Raw genomic sequence first — 10,495 nt, 5'->3', positions numbered from 1 at the left:
ACATTCGCAGTTGACACTTTGTGTCATTTTATCCGAGCAGACGGGCGCCGCGAGGCGGACCGTCCGGGGCGACTCTCGGCCTGTGTTTTCGGAGCCGGCCGGGCATCACGCTCCCTCCTTGGATGGACAACATTCGTAGTTGACACTTTGTGTCATTTTATCCGAGCAGACGGGCGCCGCGAGGCGACCGTCCGGGGCGACTCTCGGCCTGTGTTTAAGGAGCCGGCCGGGCATCACGCTCCTTCCTTGGATGGACAACATTCGTAGTTGACACTTTGTGTCATTTTATCCGAGCGGGCGGGCGCCGCGAGGCGGACCGTCCGGGGCGACTCTCGGCCTGTGTTTAAGGAGCCGGCCGGGCATCACGCTCCTTCCTTGGATGGACAACATTCGCAGTTGACACTTTGTGTCATTTTATCCGAGCAGACGGGCGCCGCGAGGCGGACCGTCCGGGGCGACTCTCGGCCTGTGTTTAAGGAGCCGGCCGGGCATCACGCTCCTTCCTTGGATGGACAACATTCGCAGTTGACACTTTGTGTCATTTTATCCGAGCAGACGGGCGCCGCGAGGCGGACCGTCCGGGGCGACTCTCGGCCTGTGTTTTCGGAGCCGGCCGGGCATCACGCTCCCTCCTTGGATGGACAACATTCGTAGTTGACACTTTGTGTCATTTTATCCGAGCAGACGGGCGCCGCGAGGCGACCGTCCGGGGCGACTCTCGGCCTGTGTTTAAGGAGCCGGCCGGGCATCACGCTCCTTCCTTGGATGGACAACATTCGTAGTTGACACTTTGTGTCATTTTATCCGAGCGGGCGGGCGCCGCGAGGCGGACCGTCCGGGGCGACTCTCGGCCTGTGTTTAAGGAGCCGGCCGGGCATCACGCTCCTTCCTTGGATGGACAACATTCGCAGTTGACACTTTGTGTCATTTTATCCGAGCAGACGGGCGCCGCGAGGCGGACCGTCCGGGGCGACTCTCGGCCTGTGTTTAAGGAGCCGGCCGGGCATCACGCTCCTTCCTTGGATGGACAACATTCGTAGTTGACACTTTGTGTCATTTTATCCGAGCGGGCGGGCGCCGCGAGGCGGACCGTCCGGGGCGACTCTCGGCCTGTGTTTAAGGAGCCGGCCGGGCATCACGCTCCTTCCTTGGATGGACAACATTCGCAGTTGACACTTTGTGTCATTTTGTTCGGCCTGTGTTTAAGGAGGCGGCCGTCCTCCACTCGGTCCGTGTTTAAGGAGCGACACTCGCGCTCCGGTTCGGCCTGTATTTAGGGAGGCGGCCGTCCTCCGCTTGGTCTGTGTTAAGGGCGACACTCGGTCCATGTTTGAGGAGCCTGGCCCTGACGCTCCTCTCCGGCCTGTGTTTAAGGAGGCGGCCGTCCTCCCCTTGGTCTGTGTTAAGGGCGACACTCGGTCCATGTTTGAGGAGCCTGGCCCTGACGCTCCTCTCCGGCCTGTGTTTAAGGAGGCGGCCGTCCTCCCCTTGGTCTGTGTTAAGGGCGACACTCGGTCCATGTTTGAGGAGCCTGGCCCTGACGCTCCTCTCCGGCCTGTGTTTAAGGAGGCGGCCGTCCTCCCCTTGGTCTGTGTTAAGGGCGACACTCGGTCCGTGTTTAAGGAGCGGCCCTCGCGCTCCGGTTCGGCCTGTATTTAGGGAGGCGGCCGTCCTCCGCTTGGTCTGTGTTAAGGGCGACACTCGGTCCGTGTTTAAGGAGCCGGCCCTGACGCTCCTCTTCGGCCTGTGTTTAAGGAGGCGGCCGTCCTCCACTTCCTTCCATGCACCACCACATTCGCAGTTGACACTTTGCCATTTTTTCAGAGAGGTGACACTTAGTCGTTTTTTCGAAAGTTGACACTTAGTCGTTTTTTCGAAAGTTGACACTTTGCCGTTTTTTCAGAGAGGTGACACTTAGCCGTTTTTTCGAAAGTTGACACTTAGCCGTTTTTTCGAAAGTTGACACTTAGCCGTTTTTTCGAAAGTTGACACTTAGTCACTTTTTCGCCACAGTGACACCTCCAGCGCGTGCCACGGCGCTTTTCAGGTCTTCTATCCGACCTTGTGCTGTCGAGGACGGCGTGTCCGACGCCGTGGGGAGACCAGCACCATCTCCTCCATACTCGTAAACGGGGTGCTTTGGAAAACGGGGGGAAAGTCGATGAGTACACTGACTACTGGGACCATTTCATTGTACTCTGGCGCACCTGAAGACCAAAAAAGGTACTGCACCTTAGCCCGGGTACCTCACCCCCTGGTACCTCGAGGAGAACTTAGAAAAATTTCGACAAATTTTTGGTGAGCTCCAGGGAGAGAGGCTGATTTTTCGCTTTTTGAGGCCGACCGCCGAACCGGCGCGGGGCGGACTCACAAGCCCCCCAGAGCCGTGGGCACTTAGTCGTTTTTTCAGAGAGGCGACACTTAGTCGTTTTTTCAGAGGCGACACTTAGTCGTTTTTTCGAAAGTTGACACTTAGCCGTTTTTTCGAAAGTCGACACTTAGCCGTTTTTTTGGAAAGTTGACACTTAGTCGTTTTTTCGAAAGTTGACACTTAGTCGTTTTTTCGCCACAATTGGCTCTGAGCTCCAGGGGGAGAGCCTGGTTTTGCCTTATTTCAGGCCGGCTGGGGAACCGGCGCGGGTCGGATGCACGAGCCCGGCAGAGCCGTGGGCACTTAGAAAATTTTCGCCGATTAAGCTGGGACCTCCAGGCGGAGACCGGCATTCCTCGTCCTCGGGGTTCGACCCAGGAACCGGCGCTGGGCAGACGCCGTAGCCACGCAGAGCCGTGGGCACTTAGAAAATATTCGCCAAGTTGGCTCTGAGCTCCAGGCGGAGAGGCTGGTTTTGCCTTATTTCAGGCCGGCTGGGGAACCGGCGCGGGTCGGATGCACGAGCCCGCAGAGCCGTGGGCACTTTGCCATTTTCTCAGAGTCGACACTTAGTCGTTTTTTCAGAGAGGCGACACTCTGTCGTTTTTTCGAAAGTTGACACTTTGCCGTTTTTTCAGAGAGGCGACACTTAGCCGTTTTTTCGAAAGTTGACACTTAGCCGTTTTTTCGAAAGTCGACACTTAGCCGTTTTTTTCAGAGATGTGACACTTTGCCGTTTTTTCGAAAGTCGACACTTAGCCGTTTTTTCAGAGATGTGACACTTAGAAACTTTTTGCCAAGTTGGCTGTGAGCTCCAGGAGGAGACCGTTATTTTTCGTCATTGGAGGCCGACTGCGGAACCGGCGCTGGGCGGACGCCAAAGCTCGGCAGGGCCGTGGGCACTTAGAAACTTTTTGCCAAGTTGGCTGTGAGCTCCAGGAGGAGACCGTTATTTTTCGTCATTCGAGGCCGACTGCGGAACCGGCGCTGGGCGGACGCCAAAGCTCGGCAGGGCCGTGGGCACTTAGAAACTTTTTGCCAAGTTGGCTGTGAGCTCCAGGAGGAGACCGTTATTTTTCGTCATTCGAGGCCGACTGCGGAACCGGCGCTGGGCGGACGCCAAAGCTCGGCAGGGCCGTGGGCACTTAGAAACTTTTTGCCAAGTTGGCTGTGAGCTCCAGGAGGAGACCGTTATTTTTCGTCATTCGAGGCCGACTGCGGAACCGGCGCTGGGCGGACGCCAAAGCTCGGCAGGGCCGTGGGCACTTAGAAACTTTTTGCCAAGTTGGCTGTGAGCTCCAGGAGGAGACCGTTATTTTTCGTCATTCGAGGCCGACTGCGGAACCGGCGCTGGGCGGACGCCAAAGCTCGGCAGGGCCGTGGGCACTTAGAAACTTTTTGCCAAGTTGGCTGTGAGCTCCAGGAGGAGACCGTTATTTTTCGTCATTCGAGGCCGACTGCGGAACCGGCGCTGGGCGGACGCCAAAGCTCGGCAGGGCCGTGGGCACTTAGAAACTTTTTGCCAAGTTGGCTGTGAGCTCCAGGAGGAGACCGTTATTTTTCGTCATTCGAGGCCGACTGCGGAACCGGCGCTGGGCGGACGCCAAAGCTCGGCAGGGCCGTGGGCACTTAGAAACTTTTTGCCAAGTTGGCTGTGAGCTCCAGGAGGAGACCGTTATTTTTCGTCATTCGAGGCCGACTGCGGAACCGGCGCTGGGCGGACGCCAAAGCTCGGCAGGGCCGTGGGCACTTAGAAACTTTTTGCCAAGTTGGCTGTGAGCTCCAGGAGGAGACCGTTATTTTTCGTCATTCGAGGCCGACTGCGGAACCGGCGCTGGGCGGACGCCAAAGCTCGGCAGGGCCGTGGGCACTTAGAAACTTTTTGCCAAGTTGGCTGTGAGCTCCAGGAGGAGACCGTTATTTTTCGTCATTCGAGGCCGACTGCGGAACCGGCGCTGGGCGGACGCCAAAGCTCGGCAGGGCCGTGGGCACTTAGAAACTTTTTGCCAAGTTGGCTGTGAGCTCCAGGAGGAGACCGTTATTTTTCGTCATTCGAGGCCGACTGCGGAACCGGCGCTGGGCGGACGCCAAAGCTCGGCAGGGCCGTGGGCACTTAGAAACTTTTTGCCAAGTTGGCTGTGAGCTCCAGGAGGAGACCGTTATTTTTCGTCATTCGAGGCCGACTGCGGAACCGGCGCTGGGCGGACGCCAAAGCTCGGCAGGGCCGTGGGCACTTAGAAACTTTTTGCCAAGTTGGCTGTGAGCTCCAGGAGGAGACCGTTATTTTTCGTCATTCGAGGCCGACTGCGGAACCGGCGCTGGGCGGACGCCAAAGCTCGGCAGGGCCGTGGGCACTTAGAAACTTTTTGCCAAGTTGGCTGTGAGCTCCAGGAGGAGACCGTTATTTTTCGTCATTCGAGGCCGACTGCGGAACCGGCGCTGGGCGGACGCCAAAGCTCGGCAGGGCCGTGGGCACTTAGAAACTTTTTGCCAAGTTGGCTGTGAGCTCCAGGAGGAGACCGTTATTTTTCGTCATTCTAGGCCGGCTGCAGAACCGGCGCGGGTCGGATGCACGAGCCCGCAGAGCCGTGGGCACTTTGCCACTTTTTCGCCACAATTGGCTCTGAGCTCCAGGAGGAGACCGTTATTTTTCGTCATTCTAGGCCGGTTGCAGAACCGGCGCGGCTCGGATGCACGAGCCCGCAGAGCCGTGGGCACTTAGAAAATTTTCAGAGAGGCGACACTTTGCCATTTTTTCAGAGAGGTGACACTTAGTCGTTTTTTCGAAAGTTGACACTTAGCCGTTTTTTCGAAAGTTGACACTTAGTCGTTTTTTCGAAAGTTGACACTTAGTCGTTTTTTCGCCAAAGTGCCCACCTCCAGCGCGTGCCACGGCGCTTTCCAGGTCTTCTATCCGACCTTGTGCTGTCGAGGACGGCGTGTCCGACGCCGTGGGGAGACCAGCACCATCTCCTCCATACTCGTAAACGAGGTGCTTTGGAAAACGGGGGGAAAGTCGATGAGTACACTGACTACTGGGACCATTTCATTGTACTCTGGCGCACCTGAAGACCAAAAAAGGTACTGCACCTTAGCCCGGGTACCTCACCCCCTGGTACCTCGAGGAGAACTTAGAAAAATTTCGACAAATTTTTGGTGAGCTCCAGGGAGAGAGGCTGATTTTTTGCTTTTTGAGGCCGACCGCCGAACCGGCGCGGGGCGGACTCACAAGCCCCGCAGAGCCGTGGGCACTTAGTCGTTTTTTCGAAAGTTGACACTTAGCCGTTTTTTCGAAAGTTGACACTTAGCCGTTTTTTCGAAAGTCGACACTTAGCCGTTTTTTCGAAAGTTGACACTTAGTCGTTTTTTCGCCGATTTTGCTGGGACCTCCAGGCGAGGACCGGCGTTTTTCGTCTTCCGGGTCCGACCCGGGAACCAGCGCCGAGCGGACACATTCGCTCGCTAGTGCCGTTGGCACTTAGAAAATTTTTCGTTTGTCATGAGCTCCGGGCGGAGACCGGCGTTTTTCGTCTTCCGGGTTCGACCCGGGAACCAGCACCGAGCGGACACATTCGCTCGCTAGTGCCGTTGGCACTTAGAAAATTTTTCGTTTGTCATGAGCTCCGGGCGAGGACCGGCGTTTTTCGTCTTCCGGGTTCGACCCGGGAACCAGCGCCGAGCGGACACATTCGCTCGCTAGTGCCGTTGGCACTTAGAAAATTTTTCGTTTGTCATGAGCTCCGGGCGGAGACCGGCGTTTTTCGTCTTCCGGGTCCGACCCGGGAACCAGCGCCGAGCGGACACATTCGCTCGCTAGTGCCGTTGGCACTTAGAAAATTTTTCGTTTGTCATGAGCTCCGGGCGGAGACCGGCGTTTTTCGTCTTCCGGGTTCGACCCGGGAACCAGCGCCGAGCGGACACATTCGCTCGCTAGTGCCGTTGGCACTTAGAAAATTTTTCGTTTGTCATGAGCTCCGGGCGAGGACCGGCGTTTTTCGTCTTCCGGGTTCGACCCGGGAACCAGCGCCGAGCGGACACATTCGCTCGCTAGTGCCGTTGGCACTTAGAAAATTTTTCGTTTGTCATGAGCTCCGGGCGAGGACCGGCGTTTTTCGTCTTCCGGGTTCGACCCGGGAACCAGCGCCGAGCGGACACATTCGCTCGCTAGTGCCGTTGGCACTTAGAAAATTTTTCGTTTGTCATGAGCTCCGGGCGGAGACCGGCATTTTTCGTCATTCGAGGCCGACGGGGGAACCAGCCGGAGCGGACACGTTTGCTCGGAAGAGCCGTTGGCACTTAGAAAAAATTCCGTGTCTCGTGAGCTCCAGGGGGGACAGGCTGGTTTTATTCATCCGTAGCCGACATGGGAACCAGCGCGGAGCGGATTGGTGTTGCGCTGCCATATACCTCATCTCTCTCAGGAGTCCCCCCCTTATACGTGCCGATGGTGTTTTGGAAAACGGGGGGTAACTGGATGAGTACACTGACTAGGGGGACCAGTACACTAGCGAGTGGGACCAGTACACTGACTAGTGGGACCAACACACTATGAGCGCCTGGTACCTAAAATGGAAGTATAGAGGCCGAATTTCGGGCAAGATCACGCCGGGTTAGGCTTCCAGGACCTCGGCTAAGCAATTTTAACGGGTCGCCCGGTTCTTTTTTGATCCAGCCCGGTTCTTTTTTTTATCCAGCCTGGTTCTTTTTACACTTCCAGCTGGAGCTCGGGAGCGGCTTTTTGCACAAGAACACGCCGTGTTAGGCTTCCAGGACCTCGGCTAAGCAATTTTAACGGGTCGCCCGGTTCTTTTTTTTATCCAGCCCGGTTCTTTTTTTATCCAGCCCGGTTCTTTTTACACTTCCAGCTGGAGCTCTGGAGCGGCTTTTTGCACAAGATCACGCCGTGTTAGGCTTCCAGGACCTCGGCTAAGCAATTTTAACGGGTCGCCCGGTTCTTTTTTGATCCAGCCCGGTTCTTTTTTTTATCCAGCCTGGTTCTTTTTACACTTCCAGCTGGAGCTCGGGAGCGGCTTTTTGCACAAGATCACGCCGTGTTAGGCTTCCAGGACCTCGGCTAAGCAATTTTAACGGGTCGCCCGGTTCTTTTTTGATCCAGCCCGGTTCTTTTTTTTTATCCAGCCTGGTTCTTTTTACACTTCCAGCTGGAGCTCGGGAGCGGCTTTTTGCACAAGAACACGCCGTGTTAGGCTTCCAGGACCTCGGCTAAGCAATTTTAACGGGTCGCCCGGTTCTTTTTTTTATCCAGCCCGGTTCTTTTTTTATCCAGCCCGGTTCTTTTTACACTTCCAGCTGGAGCTCGGGAGCGGCTTTTTGCACAAGAACACGCCGTGTTAGGCTTCCAGGACCTCGGCTAAGCAATTTTAACGGGTCGCCCGGTTCTTTTTTTTATCCAGCCCGGTTCTTTTTTTATCCAGCCCGGTTCTTTTTACACTTCCAGCTGGAGCTCGGGAGCGGCTTTTTGCACAAGATCACGCCGTGTTAGGCTTCCAGGACCTCGGCTAAGCAATTTTAACGGGTCGCCCGGTTCTTTTTTGATCCAGCCCGGTTCTTTTTTTTATCCAGCCTGGTTCTTTTTACACTTCCAGCTGGAGCTCGGGAGCGGCTTTTTGCACAAGAACACGCCGTGTTAGGCTTCCAGGACCTCGGCTAAGCAATTTTAACGGGTCGCCCGGTTCTTTTTTGATCCAGCCCGGTTCTTTTTTTTATCCAGCCTGGTTCTTTTTACACTTCCAGCTGGAGCTCGGGAGCGGCTTTTTGCACAAGATCACGCCGTGTTAGGCTTCCAGGACCTCGGCTAAGCAATTTTAACGGGTCGCCCGGTTCTTTTTTGATCCAGCCCGGTTCTTTTTTTTATCCAGCCTGGTTCTTTTTACACTTCCAGCTGGAGCTCGGGAGCGGCTTTTTGCACAAGAACACGCCGTGTTAGGCTTCCAGGACCTCGGCTAAGCAATTTTAACGGGTCGCCCGGTTCTTTTTTTTATCCAGCCCGGTTCTTTTTTTATCCAGCCCGGTTCTTTTTACACTTCCAGCTGGAGCTCTGGAGCGGCTTTTTGCACAAGATCACGCCGTGTTAGGCTTCCAGGACCTCGGCTAAGCAATTTTAACGGGTCGCCCGGTTCTTTTTTGATCCAGCCCGGTTCTTTTTTTTATCCAGCCTGGTTCTTTTTACACTTCCAGCTGGAGCTCTGGAGCGGCTTTTTGCACAAGATCACGCCGTGTTAGGCTTCCAGGACCTCGGCTAAGCAATTTTAACGGGTCGCCCGGTTCTTTTTTGATCCAGCCCGGTTCTTTTTTTTATCCAGCCTGGTTCTTTTTACACTTCCAGCTGGAGCTCGGGAGCGGCTTTTTGCACAAGAACACGCCGTGTTAGGCTTCCAGGACCTCGGCTAAGCAATTTTAACGGGTCGCCCGGTTCTTTTTTGATCCAGCCCGGTTCTTTTTTTTATCCAGCCTGGTTCTTTTTACACTTCCAGCTGGAGCTCGGGAGCGGCTATTTGCACAAGATCACGCCGTGTTAGGCTTCCAGGACCTCGGCTAAGCAATTTTAACGGGTCGCCCGGTTCTTTTTTGATCCAGCCCGGTTCTTTTTTTTATCCAGCCCGGTTCTTTTTACACTTCCAGCTGGAGCTCGGGAGCGGCTTTTTGCACAAGATCACGCCGGGTTAGGCTTCCAGGACCTCGGCTAAGCAATTTTAACGGGTCCCCCGGTTCTTTTTTGATCCAGCCCGGTTCTTTTTTTATCCAGCCCGGTTCTTTTTACACTTCCAGCTGGAGCTCGGGAGCGGCTTTTTGCACAAGATCACGCCGGGTTAGGCTTCCAGGACCTCGGCTAAGCAATTTTAACGGGTCCCCCGGTTCTTTTTTGATCCAGCCCGGTTCTTTTTTTATCCAGCCCGGTTCTTTTTACACTTCCAGCTGGAGCTCGGGAGCGGCTTTTTGCACAAGATCACGCCGTGTTAGGCTTCCAGGACCTCGGCTAAGCAATTTTAACGGGTCGCCCGGTTCTTTTTTGATCCAGCCCGGTTCTTTTTCCACTTCCAGCTGGAGCTCAGCAGCGGCTTTTTGCACAAGATCACGCCGGGTTAGGCTTCCAGGACCTCGGCTAAGCACTTCTAACGGGTCGCCCGGTTCTTTTTTTGAACCAGCCCGGTTCTTTTTACACTTCCAGCTGGAGCTCAGCAGCGGCTTTTTGCACAAGATCACGCCGGGTTAGGGTTCCAGGACCTCGGCTAAGCAATTTTAACGGGCCGCCCGGTTCTTTTTTTGATCCAGCCCGGTTCTTTTTACACTTCCAGCTGGAGCTCAGCAGCGGCTTTTTGCACAAGATCACGCCGGGTTAGGCTTCCAGGACCTCGGCTAAGCACTTCTAACGGGCCCTGGTCCACCCCTGCCAGCGCATTTCAAAACTTGGCATTAATTTCGACCTAAGAGACGAAGTCTGATTTTTTTCTACCACTTGGGCGGCCTTTTTGCACCCAGAACACCCGCACCGGCACCATAAATTCGAAGGGTGCCGAGTGCGTCGGCGCAGATTCTGCGACGGAGTGACACTTCCCTCTTGTGGACATTCGGCGGTAGGTGAAATGCGCACTCGGTCTTCTCTTTTCTTTTCCTTCCAGTGAAACTTTGGCAACATTCTGCGAGCTGCTGGCTTCCAGAACCTCGGCCAAGCAGGTGGAGGATTTTTTTCCACTTCCAGCTGGAGGTGAGGAGGGACTTTTTGGGCAAGATCACGCCGACTTAGCAAGCAAGGTGGAAGTGCCAGCATGCTCCGTGGCTGGAAGTGTCTCCACACTCCAGCACCCTCCCTGCCTATGGAAGTGTGGAGCTCCAGCACCCTCCCTGCCTATGGAAGTGTGGAGCTCCAGCACCCTCCCTGTCTATGGAAGTGTGGAGCTCCAGCACCCTCCCTGCCTATGGAAGTGTGGAGCTCCAGCACCCTCCCTGCCTATGGAAGTGTGGAGCTCCAGCACCCTCCCTGCCTATGGAAGTGTGGAGCTCCAGCACCCTCCCTGCCTATGGAAGTGTGGAGCTCCAGCACCCTCCCTGCCTATGGAAGTGTGGAGCTCCAGCACCCTCCCTGCCTATGGAAGTGTGGAGCTC

This window comes from Syngnathus leptorhynchus, unplaced genomic scaffold, assembly GCF_054491065.1.
Source record: "Syngnathus leptorhynchus isolate UIUO unplaced genomic scaffold, UIUO_Slep HiC_scaffold_42, whole genome shotgun sequence".
Taxonomy (NCBI): domain Eukaryota; kingdom Metazoa; phylum Chordata; class Actinopteri; order Syngnathiformes; family Syngnathidae; genus Syngnathus; species Syngnathus leptorhynchus.
This window is presented reverse-complemented; position numbering follows the sequence as displayed.